Here is a 16,509-nt window from a genome sequence, read left to right as displayed (position 1 = left end):
CACTGAACATAGGAATTGGGAAAACTTCAATGGTTATGTGTCATACAATTCCCTAATACAATCACATACTCTGCATGAATGACCCTGAGAAAAAAGAAAAGGTTCCATGATGTATGACGATATTCAAAGTACCAAAACAGGCATATGACTCCACATGAAGACATTATTATGTATTTAATTATTGTATAAGTCTTTGTGTAATGTTAAATAAAGACCATAGAGAAATATCTAAAGAGTAAAATACCGTTTGGTTCATTCTGATAAGTGCAATAGATTCGAAATAAGAGTGACACTTAGTTGAAAAAACGTAGTTTCGAGAAAAGCCGATTAAGGCAAACCTCTGCGGTCATCCGACCGCTTTAGTGGCCGGATTAACCGCTTGGCGCGCACCGCTCTCCTCTCTTCTCTACCTACCTCAAGTCCGAGCGGAACTTAGGGACTATTATAATTCTATAGTCCGTCTAGAAAGTATCCGGAAAAAAGAAATCAGAATTACAATTTTAAGGTATTCATTTCTATCACTTGAAATATAAAATTTCAACAAATAATTTATCTCATTTACTTATACTTACAACCTCCATTTAAATCTAAACACTTAACTAAACGTCCAGGTACACCCGAAACTAGGTCAAGGCCATAATTTTCGGTAATGGTGTTCCAGGCCTGTAAAACTGACCGAATCAAACCTTTATCTCGTGGCGCTGCTCGTTCCACTTCAATCTTCATCAGTCCCCATATGTTTTCAATGAGGCTAAGACCTGGAGATGCTGCTGGCCACAACGTTGTTGCCAATTCGTGTTCTTGCATTCAAGTTTGAGTATAAGCAGAAGTGTGGCATTTTGCATTATCTTGCTGAAAACGTCACCCCTCTGGATATAAAACATGAGCCGTTTTAAGAAGAAAACTATTTAGGATGTCACAATATTTTGCACTATCAACAGTACCGTTAACTATACAGAGAGGTGTAGCACCACGCTGAGATATTGCTCCCCAAACCGTTACTTTAGTGGGAAATTTGGAAATTTGAACGGTAACATTTTCTCTTGATAGGACTTTTACATGATTTGCACCAAGCTGGAAACAACTTTCATCAGATATAAAGACATTATTAAAATTATCTTTTTGAAAACGTTGACAAAAATCTATTCTTCGTTTCCTTTGCAGAGGTGTCATTGTAGGGATTTTTTTGGATTTCTTGATATGTAGCCTTGCTTTTTCAGTGACATGCGGACAGTTTCTGGGCACACTTTATTCTTCGTTAATTTCCAAATCTGTTCGCTAATTTTCGAAACCCTAAGCGTTGATTTTGTCGTCCTAAAGCCACTAAAGCATTTAAATTGTTTCCGCGAATCTTACGCGGTCTACCCGAAACTGGTTTATGTCTCATATCTATGCCATTTTTTATCCTCTTTATTGTCTCATACACTGCACTTTTTCCGAGTTGTCAATTGCACAACTTTTTAACGTTTCGGACACCCTTTCTATACAAATATTTCACCACTTTCCTTTTTTCTACTTGCGACATTATTTCACAAATCTTAAGTCTGTTTACAAACAACAATATTTGACAGATGGTGTTGTTATGCGATTTTGTCCATAACCTACTATCGGCACAACCTACTTGATGTATTACTTTTGTCTTAAAATGTTACAAAAAGGAAATCTATTAAAATTAGGAAAAATATAAAATTCCGGATACTTTCTAGACGGACTATATAATATTTCTAAAGGCGGGTTGACAATTGACATCCAAATGTACTTGGTTAAAGCCTGCTTGGACGTTGCGCACGCAACTCTTGGAAGCTACTTTGATCATGTCACCTCTGTACATCCAAGTACACTTCTATCAACAGGTTATATCCAAGTCAAGCAGGACGCTGGCCAACTTCCTTGGATCCAAGTAGTGAGGAATTGTAAAATTAAAATGGCGTCGGTGTCGAAAAATCGAAAACAAGAAGTAAACACAAAAAGAAAATGGTCGGAAAGGGAGAGTGTTAAGATTCATTGAGTTATACAAAGCTGAGGAAGCATTATGGAATGTACGGATAAAGGAATATAAAAATAAGGATGCTAGAAATGCGGCATTTTTTATTTTTTATTCCTTTTTTCTGAATTTCAAGCTAGAGAGTACTACTTCAAGAGTATCAACATATCAGCAACCACTAGAACATCTTCCACAATCACTTCCGCTATCTTTACAATGGTTATTTGACATCCAAGTCATTTAACCGTGGTAACCAACTTAATACAAGTACACTTGTATAAGTCCACTTGGTCCAAGTTGAAATCCAAGCATTCTAGGATCGTGTCAACTCACCTTAAGAGTAAATTTCGATTTTTTGAAAATTGTTTGAAGGAACATGGCCTTAATTCACTAATTCTTCAAGGAAAGTTCTATTTACTCGCGTAGATCCATTTACTTTGTTGCGGACGCAGTTGTAATAAAAAAAATGTCTTTTATTCTACTTATATCCCTGCTTTTGACGTTGCAGTTCATTCTTGTTCTGAATTTTTAATCCTAAGTTTTAGATATTTAGATTTGATACATCCATGTATCAATCGGATGCTTATTTAAGGTCACAGAATTAGATAAGTTAGAGCATAGTAACCGCAAAAGGATTGGCTTATGTTGTATTAATAATAAATATTCTCAGGTCGTCGGTAATTTATCCGAGATGTTAAATTAGCTCGGAAATTTAAGACTGTAGGAAATGACGACAAATTATATATTCGTATCAATACGAATTTGTACCAGAATAAAACCGCAAAAGTAAAAGTTCGAAATAATATTCAAACGTCCTCTGCAAGGGGAAGTAGAAAAGGTTGTATCCCCAACATGATTCAATTTATATTCGATCAATTATTCAAATAAGTGCTTGAAGCTTGAAGGTCAACCCTGTGGAATAGATATAAATGGCGAAATACTTAACTTAATTACTAAACTAAACACCCGTCTCACAGAAAATACTATTCTGCCTCACCTCCGACTCGATAAAGGTATACGAGTGAATATTTCTCCCTTCACGTAAATTATTTCGTAGTCAAATACATGATAATTTGCAAAAACAATATTATTCTACATTTCTTTATTGTTTTACTTTATCGAGTATATATTTGAAAAACTATAAAGTCGCCAGAAATGAAGCGAAAATAGCAGTAGCAAAAGCTAAAGCAGATGCCTATAAAAATTTATACGATCAACTTGATACCAGGGAGGGTAAAAGTATATGAAATAACCTTAACATAGAGCAAAGAAAACAAAGTATTTTAATCCGAATAAATGAACGAGATGGAATCTAAAATAATAAAATACTAGTTTACAAAAAGGATGTCACAAAACGATGAAAAAAGTACTTTGACAATTTGTTAAATGAAGAATTTGACAAAAAAAAACAGTTGAGTTTACGGAGACAGTAACTGCAATGGTCTGTATGGTCCCAATGGTCACGTATGCCTGGGCAAATGTGGACAGCTTTAGGAGAGACAGGAACAGATTGGCTCACAGGTTTGTTTAATAGAATTATGGAAGTGGGACAAATTCCAGACTAATGGAGAAGTAGTTTATTAGTACATGTTAACAAAAAAAAGAAAGATACACAGCAATGCACAAACAATAGGATCATAAAGCTACTTGGTCACACTATGAAAATATGGGAGAAATAAATTGAAGTGAAGAAACCGAAAATCAGTTTAGATTTGTCCAAGGCCGATCAACAATTTTTTTACTATTTTTTTTTTAATATAAAGAAAAAAAAATAAATTAAAACAAAAATTAATAATATAAACGAAGGGTCTAGAAACCTGTTTAACGAGGCAACGTTCCGCTGGAGGACTTCGATGGAATTCCAGAATAAGGGGACAAATATATAAGGAGAAATTACAATTATTGTAGAGTTACAGAGATTTGGCACAAAAGAAGCACTTTATAGCTTAACTGTCCTACTTCAGAAATGCAGAGATCAGCAAAAAGATGTCTTCCTATGCTTTATAGATTACCAGAAAGCGTTCGATTGTGTTAATAATTCAGAATTGGTAAGATTGCTCCAGGAACGTTCGATAGATGAGAATGACCTTAAAATATCATAAAGAACCTTTATATGAATCAAGTGGTATTTCTGAGAGTAGGACTGGAATCTACATCATACTTTTTAAATCGAAAAATGTGTACGACAGGGTTGTGTTCTGTCACCCCTCCTTTTTAATCTTTACTCTGAAACGATTTTCGATAGTGCCTTAAGTGACACTGAAGATGGAATCAAAATCAACGGACAAACTATTAGTAATCTTCGCTATGCTGATGATATAGTCATAATAGCTGATAGCCAAGAAGCGCTACAACGACTAATAGATAGAATAAGCACTGAAGGAGAACGACTAGGCTTGAAGATTAATATAGACAAGACGAAGGTAATGGTGGTTAGCAGAACACGAAATATGCAATTAAATATAAGAGTAAACAATAAGAACATCCAAAAGGTCCCCAAGATCAGATATCTCGGTAGTTGGATAACTGAAAATCTAGATCCAGACATTGAGATACGTAGCAGGATTGAGTAAGCCAGAACAGCATTTACTAATATGAGAACCTTGCTAACCAACAGCAGCCTTAACTTAACGCTTCGATATCGCTTTGTAAAATATTACATTTACTCCATACTGCTATATGGTGTAGAAACCTGGACCATAAAGGCCAATGTGATGAACCGATTGGTGGCCTTTAAAATGTGGGTATTTAGAAGACTACTTAAAATTCCCTGAACAGATCACACAACAAATGTCGAAGTATTAAATCGAATGGGCAGAGAACGAGAATTGCTGCCAATAATAAAAAGAAGAAAAACTGCTTATCTTGGTCATATATTTCGAAATTCCAAGTACCAGTTCTTAAAGCTTATTATGGAAGGGAAGATAAGATAGACGGAAAACGGGGCATCGGAAGAAAGAAACACTCATGGCTTAAAAACATAAGGGATTGGACAAATCTCGATGCCCATGCACTCTTTAGAGCCACACAAGACCGAGAGGAGTATGCCAGAATTCTCGCCAACATCCACTAATTGGATAGGGCACCATAAGAAGTAGAGAGTTAGTCAATAAAATGAATCTGTACTGCTAAGTTATAAATTAATTGTGTTTTAGTGTTAGTGTTGGAACAGAAATTTCTTCTCTTGATGATAAAACATCTTGATATGATATTTCGTCTTTTGAAGAACAGATACGAGATTGAAAAGAAGAGACAGCAGACGGAGGAATTCGATCACTTACAGTAGAGACAAAAGACAACGAGACGAAATGTAAGTTGAAGCCACGGCTGACATTTGAAGGAAGGAAGTTCTGTTCGTGTTAAAGTCCCAACTTTCAACGGAAAGTCATGGAAAATCGTCATGGAAAACAGTTCGAATCAGCTGCAAGAGCGAATGGATGGTCCGAAACAGAAAAGGCTGTAAAATTGTAAACATGGCTATTGCTCTTCGATAAGATTCCTTGAATATACTTTAAACCATAGCCGTAGAGGAGACAGATGATTTCGAATAACTTAAGAAGAGACTAAACATGCGGTATGGTCACAAACACTTGTAAGTAAGCACCCTAGGTACAACGCAAATCACCAGGAAAACTAGAACGAATCTATTAGCTTCTTTGAAATATCGTGGGCATAGTGTATATGTAAATGGAGAAATAAATGGTAAAAAGTTTATCTTGTTGGTGGATACTGGAGCGACCAGGACTATTATACGCCCGAAAATTATAAACAGCCGTCAGAAACTTTTACCAACGTGGTTGCAACTGCGGACTACCACAGGTGATAATAAAATGAGTAATTGGATTTACTCACACTAATGCCACACCCTGTATATTAATTTTTTATTTTCTGGATGTCTTTTTGCTCCTTCTGTAGCTTTTAACACATCTAGTTTACTTGGGAGTATACGCCTGTACCGGTGACTAGAGTATACCAAACACGGATACCTGTAAACACGTAATAATATATTTCTAAAAAGTTCTACTTAATTTTAGCAACACGGCTTCCGTGACTGTTGTCATTTAGTTGGTTTCTATTTCTATAATTAATGCTACTATTCCCACGCCCAGCTTTTGGTTATACCATTTTTATGAAGATATTGTCAATTAAGTAAGTATACTTTTCTAGGCGTTTTATTCGGAGCATCTTTAGAAGAAAATCAAATTGGCGCAATTTAATTAAAATGTTTACAATTATTGGATATGTGTTTACAATTGTACGTAAATATTTGGTATTATTTCTGATGAAGTTACAATTTTTTTATTAACCTCTTTCTAAGCCATTATTCTCATTTTCACATTTCGAAATTCAACTTTTAATTTAATATTAATTATCCGTATTAAAAGAAGAAATCAATAGAAAGAAAATACGATTTTTAATAAGTCAATAACATATCTGGGATACATCATTTATACAGATAACGACACCGTTTTGTTGACCATAGGAATTAAGATTTATTGCAATCTCATCTCTAGAGTATACAAAGCTTATAACAATAAGACAAGAAAGAAGAAAAAAAATCAGAATAAGAATCGTTTGTACTTTTAAATAAAAAAAAACAATAAAAATTTTCCAAACTTAAACATAAAAAATACTACCTCATTTTATTAATTATTTGTTTATTCTTTCAGAACTTCATTTTAAATTTTAAATGTCAATGTGACAATTACGACAGTTCGTACCTACTGTGAAACGTGTAACATGTCACAGCGATTGTCATTATGTTGTATGGTCAATAAAACACTAAAACTTACTAAATGTAAGTTTTTATCATAAGATTTATTGCTATTTGTTTACATTAGTAAGGGTCGCTAAAAATGAGAATTTTTTTGAACTTTTCGGGTTTTTTATTACGGAAACATACGAAACGTCTAAAAATGTTAAAAAAAATTATAGCCTTAGTTATATAAAATGCATAAACAAATTGTAAATTTCAATTATTTTTTCCCTGTTAAATTATACAAAAAAATAAAATATTGTAAAATGACCAAAATTCATTCATTTGGAAAAAGGAGTCAAGCGCGTTTGCGCATAATATAAAATATTCTACACAGGTTCAACGTTGCCACATATTCGCTCCGTGCGTGACTGACGCGACATTTACCGCATTAATCTGACAGTTTTGGACCTCCCAATTTGAGATTAAACATATGTTAAATAGATAAATTGACAAGTATTAATAGTTAGTTTTTTAGTTATATTTTTTCAGTTTATGTACAAAATAAATGTAATATTAAAAACTGGGTTTCTAAAAATTCATCATAATTTATCTTTTCAATATCAAACAGAAAAGAAAGGAAACAATCTAGTACTTGCAAATCAAATTTTGCATGTGGAAGAGCATGTAATTAAAAACAATAATAGTAAAAGTTATGATATAAAAGCTAAAGTAATCAGGCAAGCTGCAGTTAGTTTGAAGCCTTATGAAATATCATTTAAGGTAAATTATTTAAATTTTTTCTATTTCAATTGCATAAAAATGAAATTATGTGATATTTCCTTTTTCACATTAATAGCACGAATCCATCTTTTTTTTTTCTCTAATTTATATGTAATCTTTGGAAAACTATAAAAACTACACTCACTATTTTTGCTATTATTAGTACAATTAAATACGCAACATGTATTTGCACCCATTTTTGATAAAATTTATGCGTAAAAAAATCCAAAAGGTCCAATGTTGTCATATTTCGCCGCTACGCACGCTGGCATCGTTTCAAGGTCCCCCACCATGGTCACGCACGGAGCGAATACATTTGTTTTTTGCGGAGTAAATAATTGAATTTAAATTTTTTGATAACAAAATAAAACCTAACTTAACCTAATCGGGAAGTATCGCTTTTTTTATCGTCTACGCACGAAGTGATGGTTTTTAATTCAATTCAGTTCAATTCCTTTCGATTCGATTTGATTTGACCAGATTTGGAATAGGATTTGAAGTTGGATTCGGATTATACTGTTTTATATTATTAAGGAACGCGCATGGGACTGCGTTTTAACTACTGCTCCACGTAGTGTATGGTCGCGTAATCTCTCGTTACATTGCGTTTTCGTTTCTTTTGTTTTTATTTTTCACGTCTATGCGCGATCACACAAGTGAATAACCAATGCATCCAATGAAATACAACATAAAACTATATATTCAGTTTTATAGCAACGGTGCAAAGAGGAAACGAGGACTCTTTACTATTTCGCAAAAACTCATTTATCATAATCAAATAAAACCTATCGATGTTTTGACCTATGACCTATTTATGTTTTTGTCCCGGCCGTGGCTATAAATAAATACCCTTTTTAACTGCCGCCCGCAATAAACTTCTTTACAATAAATACAACTGTTTCACATCTTTAGAGAATATGATAGATAGAACAATACTGGACAATTTAAAGCAGTCAAAAATGACAGACTTCTTCCAATTGCAGAAGCAATAGTTTATGTTATCCTTGAAAATACGCTTTATAAATTATGTAGTTGGAAAAAAAATGTAAGTACAGATTTTTTGTTTTAACGTATATCATTGACAATAAAAGTAAACAACTCTTTTTTGTTTTAATGTATTTCATTGACAACAAAAGTAAACAATTTTTTTTTCAAAAACGCCATTCAAACAATATTTAGCATCATGGCTTCTATATAGGAAGTTAATGTTTTAGAAAACTACATATTCATATGTATGCACATTATTATTGTTGTCTGATATAACAAAATCGGCATATAACGAGGTAATTAGTCTGTCATTTCAGTTCTCGTTATAGAGGGAGTCTACTGTAATAACATAAGTTAATAACAAATAAAATAAAGTTATATGAATCCCTTAGAAACAGGAAACTGAAATGATACTCATTATCGTTATTACTTTATGAAGGTACTCGAATTAGTATTTTCGCAATAAACAATATATTTGAAAAGTGTGGCAACATCGGTTCAAAAAGTATGCACTACGCATACACACATCATTGACAGCAGATGTAATGGGGGATGCAGTTTGAAATTTATGTCAAAATATCAGTTTTTTGAACGAGAAATACGGAAAAACTATAGCTCAGCGGGTAAAAATGTATAGATTGTAAAGTGAATAAAAAATAAACCACATTCCACTGTTCAAATTTCAGACTAATCCCTAGCCTTACTTCTTCTGTCAGTGCCTATCCTCTATGGATGTTGGCTACCACAATGGCCCATCGTATTTTATTAGCAGCTGTTCGAAATAGGTCTGTGGTGGTCATACCTGTCCACTGTCTCAAATTCTCAAGCCAGGATATTCGGCGGCGTCCTGGTCCTCTATTTCCTTCTATTTTCCCTTTTAATATCAATAGTAGTATTCTGTATTTATTTTCATTTCTCACTATATGTCCGAATTATGCTAACTTTCTTTCTTTAATGGATTTCAAGACTTCAGGTTCTTTTTGTAAACGTTGCATTACTGCATCGTTAGTTATATGATGTACATATGATATTCTGAGCATGCGACGATAGCACCACATCTCGAAAGACTGCAACTGTCTGCAAGACGCATCGGTGAGTGTCCATGCCTCTGCTCCATACATAAGAACAGAAAACACATAACAATTAAGGATTTTGAGTCGGAGATTTAAGTTCAAGGTTAAATTGCAGAGAACTTTCTTCATCTGTTGGAAGGCACTCCTTGCTTTTTCGATCCTGCATTTAATCTCGTATGAGTCCCAATCCCAGCTGTCTGTGATGTTGCATCCTAGGTATGTTATTTTTTCTGTTCTATCCAATACCTCATTATCTGCCATAAACTTTGCATCTGTATCTTGGTTTTTGCTTATGATCATAATTTTCGTCTTCTTATTATTAAGTTTCATTCCATATTTTCTACCGATGTTAACTACTTGATCTATCAGTCTTTGTAATCCTTCAGCACTATCCGCAACAAGGACAGTGTCGTCTGCATATCTTAGATTATTTATTACTTCACCATTAACAATCACGCCATCATTCGTTTCTCCTAAAGCTTCTCGAAATAGATAGTACGCATTAAACAGCAAAGGCGAGAGTATGCAATCTTGTCGTACTCCTCTTTGTATTGGGACTTCATCGGATAATTGATTGTCTACTCGAATCTTGGCTACTTATTTCCTATAGAGATGGGCTATTATTCTTATATCCTTGTCATCGATGTTTGCAATTCGCAAAGTTTCAATAAGCCTCTCATGCTGTACTTTGTCAAATGCCTTTTCGGCAATGAAACAGGCAAAGACATCTGTATTAACATCTCTTGCTCGTTGTATCAATACTTGTATGCTAATAGCATACATGTATTCTAGCCTTACTAATGTAAGTAATTACCGGTTGGTAATTCGTTTTGTCCATCGGAGAACCGATGAACAAAACGTATTTTAGAGTGGAGACCAAGGCAAGAAGCAATACGGAGCAGAGGACGCCCAGCAACTAGATGGACTGTCGACCTGAAGCGTATTAGCAATAATTGGATTCAAGCCGCACAAGACAGAGACAGATGGAACGAGCTGAGGGAGACATATGTCCAGCAGTGGACGTACACAGGTTGATGATGATGAATTCATTTACAAAAACGTGGATCCGAGGAACAGGAACTTTGCAGGAAAAAAGATTATCGAATTATCCTAGACAAGATACAAAAACTCTTGGTAAATAAGCTCGTGGTTTATATGATTTTCGGTTTGATATAAATGGAGAAATACTTGTAAAATGGAAAGATAATAAGTGTTACTATAGCATCTAATTTTGATAATATAGAACCTCTAGCACAAGCTAATACAATAGATGGGATCGCAAGCTCAAAGGAAAACGTTTAATTTCTCACGCAAGTGCTAAAAAATTATAATACCTACATGGGAGGCGTGGGAGGTAGGTGAGACCTACATCAACACGACTGGTTTGTTGGAAAATATTTCACTAAAATCAGAGCCAAGTGGTATTGGCCATTATTATTATAAGTCAAATATTACCCTATTAGATTTTCGTCGATCTGTAACAATTCCCTACCTAAAATTGACTCTTAGTACAAGAAGTATAGTAGGAAAACCGAGTACATCATCAGCAAAAGTTTTAATGGACGTAAGATTAGATGGAAAAGGACACTTCATGGAAAACGTGAAAAAAAGACCACTAACGTCATCATCATCATCACTGGCTCGACAACCCTTTTTGGGTCTTGGCCTGTTCTAGGATTCTTCTCCATTCCGATCTGTTTCGTGCTTTTTTTCTCCAGTTTTTTATTTTTAAGGTTGTTATATCATTTTCTATTTGTTCTAAGTATCTCAGTTTCGGTCTTCCTCTTGTTCTTTTTCCTACTGGCATCTGTTTGAATATTTTGTTTGGTATTTCGCCTTCTTCCATTCTTTCTACATGTCCTATCCAACGCAGCCGTCCTATTTTGATGAATGTTATAATATCCGGATCCTGGTATATTTTGTATAGTTCAGAGTTGTATCGTCTTCGCCATATTCCGTTTTCTTTTGTGCCCTTATATATGTGTCGCAATATTTTTCTTTCGAAGGTGGCTAACAACGTTTCCTCTCTTTTAGTAAGTGTCCAGGTTTCTGAGCCATATGTGAGTACCGGTCTTATTAGGGTTCCACTAACGTCAGTACCATAAAAAATAAACTATGTTTTATTAGATGCAAACAAAAATTTTAATTCTCATAACTGTTTTAAAATCATTCAGACATACTTGAAATTATGATAACCCTAACGCCCAGCGTCCTATTTATAGATCAGGTCGTAATTCGAAAACGCAAAGATGTAACTTATTTCATGAATATTTCCTTATTAAGAACAAGATTACTGATTATTATTCTGTATAAGTAAAATTTTGAAATTTAAAAAAAAATTGGGTGTTAATGGGTTAATATACACTTTAAAGCTTATCATCCAGTATTAAATAACATTTATGAGTATTTAGAAAAAGTTTTTTTGCAACACTTTTCTTTAAATAGTCTGAAGTTGAAATTATTACTATAAAATGATATTATATATAAATTTTGACCTCATTGGGCATGTTAAGGGCAAGCTTGGTGCACGTCCTACAAACCTCCTAAACTGATCCAATAATTTGGATAAAGTGGGACAACGTCTTGTTAAAATTTGGGATGAAATCCGAACAGCATCCTATCGATTATTTTGAATATAGGTCGCCGAAATCACTCTTATTTAAAAAGGATATGAATTACATTAATTAAAAAATTATCTTTTTTAAAAGATATATTTTTTTTAATGTTATTTAATATATATTTTGATAGAATAAATATAAAAAAGCTTGAAAAGCCACAACAGAATTCCACATAAGTCTAGGAGTGACATAACAACTGGAAAAATAAATTGACATGTTTGAACGTTTTCCATAAAAGCTGGAAACGATCATCTTATGATGGATAGTCAATATTTTATTTACAGTGGACATTGAACATTGAAGAGTCACTATTTTGAAAATGCCCAAGAGGATCGCAGAAATTTGCATATACTTTATTGCTTTTCAAAATATGTCCCAACAAGATCGATACACTTTTGCATACGTTCAAACCAATCGGTAAAACAGTTATTTCAGTCTTCAGTTGACACATACAAAATTGCTGTTTTAAAGACATCGACGGCTTTTTCTGGCGACTGGAATCGCTGCCAAGCATTAAATTATTGATCTTTGGGAACGTGAAGAAGTCATTAGGATTTAGATCGGGTTATACAGTGGATGGTTTAACAATTAGATGTTTTGAATCTCCAAAAACTCTATTGTCTTTTGGGCAGTGTGAGCACTTGCACTGTCATGTAGAATGATTCGGCTTCGTGTGTTGCTTTGTCGGAGTTTCGCGATAACTTCTGGTAAACAAACGGTTATATACCAATCAGTAGTAACCGTTCTTCGATCTGTTAAAGCAATTGTTACCACACGACCAGATTTTGACACAAAAATTGCGACCATTTTCTTTGACACACTTCGAGAACGGATCACTTTTGTTGGTTTTTCCTCCACCCACACAGCGGATTGGCGTTTATTTTTCAGTTTGTCGGAGTAAATCCAAGATTCACCGCCACTAAAAATACCATAAACGTTTTTTAAGCTTCCTTTGTTGAACCGTTCCAATTTTTTTCGACACCAATTGACGCGAACCGCTTTTTGCTCTTCTGTGAGCAAATAAGGGATCCAATGCGAAACCAACTTCGTAACACCCGGTTCTTCATGTAGGATCTTTTGGATCGAGGTCTTTGAAATGTCCAAAGATGCCTCTATCTCCCAGTATGTTACACGGCCTATTCATCCGACGTTGAAATTCGCAATACTAGCGGGAAATAGTTGACTGGTGTGATCCTTCATTCCCAAACATTTCAGCGAGACATTGACTTTGGGATAATCCTCTCCGAAAATGTAAAAACATGATTGCTCAAAAATGTTCTCAGCAAAAAAAAATGTACTGTCAAAATCGTCTGGGAATCTGGGATCAAAGGTCTATTTTTAGACTTGCTAATTTCAAAAATTCACTGTATCTAAACGACTTCTATCGCAATAAAACTCACGATTTATGTCAACAAAAGATTGAGGTTACATTTGTGTCGGAAGGTTTTATTGGTGGCGCCCTCTAAGCGGCTATATGCAAAACTAAAAAGACAAACCTAGTAATATACTACCTGCATATGATACAACTGAAAAGTATCTTACAACATGGCAACTATCTGCAATTTTTATTGAATATGTCACTAACACATCATAAAAACTATTATCAAATTTAAAAAATTTAAGTTTTATGGCTGAGATCATAAAACTATTACCAAATTTAATAAATTTAAATTTTTAATGATTGAGAAAATACATAGCTAGTGGGGGAGGCTACACGCGCATTGTATAAGGAGCATTTTTATTAGAATTAACAACGAACGACCATACAACGGTATGTATTGTTACCTTTTTCTGTGGGTTTAGATATTAAGTGAAGCAATCGTGGTTTTAATTAACTTTATTTCAACTTAAAAAAACTCACTAAATTACAAATATGATCAATTCTAATCTATATTAATAAGAATAAATCGCCGAAATTATTTGGCCTGTCTTTTATTTTATTTATTTATTTTAGTTTATTATCAAAACATAGTTTTTAGGTAGCATAATTATCTTTCAAAGAAAATTTATGACACACCATTATTATTTCACAGTAAATAAAAGTTATTCATTTCCTTTGTGACTTTATGAAAGAAAACAATAGTTGCAAAGAGGCCAACAGTTCAACACTGAAGCATTTGCCGAAATAGTTCATACAAATTTTCTACAATTGAATCAACAACAAAGGATTGCGTGCGATACTTTGATAAGGTGTGAAAATTGGATCTGGTGGAATTTACTTCATTGATGCTGGGGATAGACAGAAAAAGCATTAATAATTTTATTGTTATTGGCACGGATCAGATCGCAGTAGCGCTAGCGTTTGCTTCATCTGGAATATCTGCGATTTTATTGGCAGGCGGACGAATTGCAAACTTTGTCTTCAAATTACCATTAAATATACATTAATGAAACACCAGATTGCAACATCGCCAAAAATAGAGCAATGGCGAAGATTTTAAAGGTATGCAAATTAATCTCTTGAGATGAATGTACATTGGCTTACAAGAGGTCATTACAGTGACTGGACAGAACTTTGAAAGATATTCACGACAATCAAAAACATTTTTGGTGGAGCCATGATTCTATTGTCAGACTGTTTCCTATTTAATAATTATTGTCCAATTAACTGCTGCGGGCGAATTAAACGCATGCCCAACATCACTAATTTATCAGAAATGCGAGTCACAGATTTCACGAACGCAGTTTGGATTCAGGGATGCGTTAGGTACAAGAAAAGCCTTGTTCGCGGTTCAGGTATTATTTCAAAGGTGCAGAGACGTCAACTGCGATATTTATGTATGCTTTATCAACTACCAGAAGGTTTTCGACAGAATCAAGCACGATAAGCTCATGGATATACTAAAGGCAACTGATCTGGATAACAAAGACCTTCGAGTAATCAAGAACATATACTACAACCAATCAGCAACCATTCGGCTGAAAGACCAACTAACAGAAGAAGTTGCAATAAAGAGAGGAGTACGACAGGGCTGCATACTCTCTCCCCTATTATTTAACGTCTATTCGGAACACGTCATGAGCCAGGCCTTAGGTGTTCTCATAAATGGTGAGCTCCTGAATAACATCAGATATCCAGACGGCACCATCCTCTTTACAGACAGTTTAGAAGGTTTACAGACACTAGCAACGCAATTGTGGAGAATCAGTCAAGAATACGGGCTTGATTTTAACATCAAGAAAACAAAGTACATGGTCATCAGTAAGAAGCATATTCACATATTGACCGCATATTGACCTAGTCAATTACTGGTAGATCAGCAACAAATACTCCAAGTGTCCCGTTACTACTATTTAGGAACCACCATAAACGACCAATGGGACCACTCAGTTGAGATAAAACAAAGAATTGAAAAAGCCAGGTCAGCATTTGTCAGAATGAGCAAGATATTAAAGAGCCACGACCTACCCTTAAAAACGAAAATCCGTTTATTCAGATGCTACGTGTTTACATTGCTGCTCTATGGGGTTGAATCATGGACACTAACCGAGGCATCCATGGGAAAACTCGAGACGTTTGAGATGTGGTGTTATAGACGGATACTGAGAATCTCTTGGGTGGACCGAATAAAAAACATTGAGGTTCTATGTCGGATGGATAAAACATGTGAAATTATATCCACAGTGAAACAGCGCAAGCTAGAATATCTTGGACATATAATGCGAAACGATCATAGATATAACCTGCTGTAACTTATATTACAGGGAAGGGTCTACGGAAAGAGGGGACCAGGAAGAAGAACTTGGCTCCAGAACTTACGAAAATGGTTCTCCTTGACCACTTCAGAACTATTTCGAGCTGCGAGCAATAAAGTTAGAATTGCCATGCTAGTAGCCAACATCCGTAATGGATAGGCACCACAAGAAGAACATCACCATTTGTGGCGGTATGTAAAGAAGCTCCAATTAACAAATAACATCGAGTGTTTGTTCAAAAAGATCAAAGTGCAATTGTGTTTTCTAAGCAGTTAATAGTAAAGTCGCTATTGACACCACGACCGGATTAATTTCATTACGAAGAGATTTCTGTTACTTAACAGACTCGAAAGAGGAGTTTATGGAACTTTAATACATTATTTAATTTTTATTTTAATGCGGTACGAAATTTGGCGGGTCAGCTAGTTATATTAATATCTCTTACAATTCACACGGATAACGCTCACAAAACAATTCGCCAATACTGAATCACCAAAGGTCGCCTCAGCGGCTTATATAATAAGAACATCTGTTCTATAAATAGCCAGTGGAGGGCGAAACCGCGCGTTAACACGAAATTCCAGAAGATCACCGGCGACGAGAACGATAGAAACATGCAGCACATTCGGCGATTCAACGGTGAAAGAGTTCTGGACTCGCTAAAACCCAAAA

The 16,509-nt window shown here is 34.7% G+C and overlaps 1 protein-coding gene across 1 annotated transcript in view; it reads right to left on the bottom strand.

The window, feature by feature from the left end:
* The window catches only part of LOC140435117 (receptor expression-enhancing protein 5-like), a 33,939-nt gene that overhangs the window by 9,720 nt on the left and 7,710 nt on the right, over window positions 1-16,509 (bottom strand). The window lies entirely within an intron of this gene.

Source organism: Diabrotica undecimpunctata, chromosome 2 (assembly GCF_040954645.1).
Source record: "Diabrotica undecimpunctata isolate CICGRU chromosome 2, icDiaUnde3, whole genome shotgun sequence".
In the NCBI taxonomy this organism is placed as follows: domain Eukaryota; kingdom Metazoa; phylum Arthropoda; class Insecta; order Coleoptera; family Chrysomelidae; genus Diabrotica; species Diabrotica undecimpunctata.
Note: the sequence above shows the minus strand (reverse complement) of the source record. Positions and strands in the feature narration are given on the sequence as shown.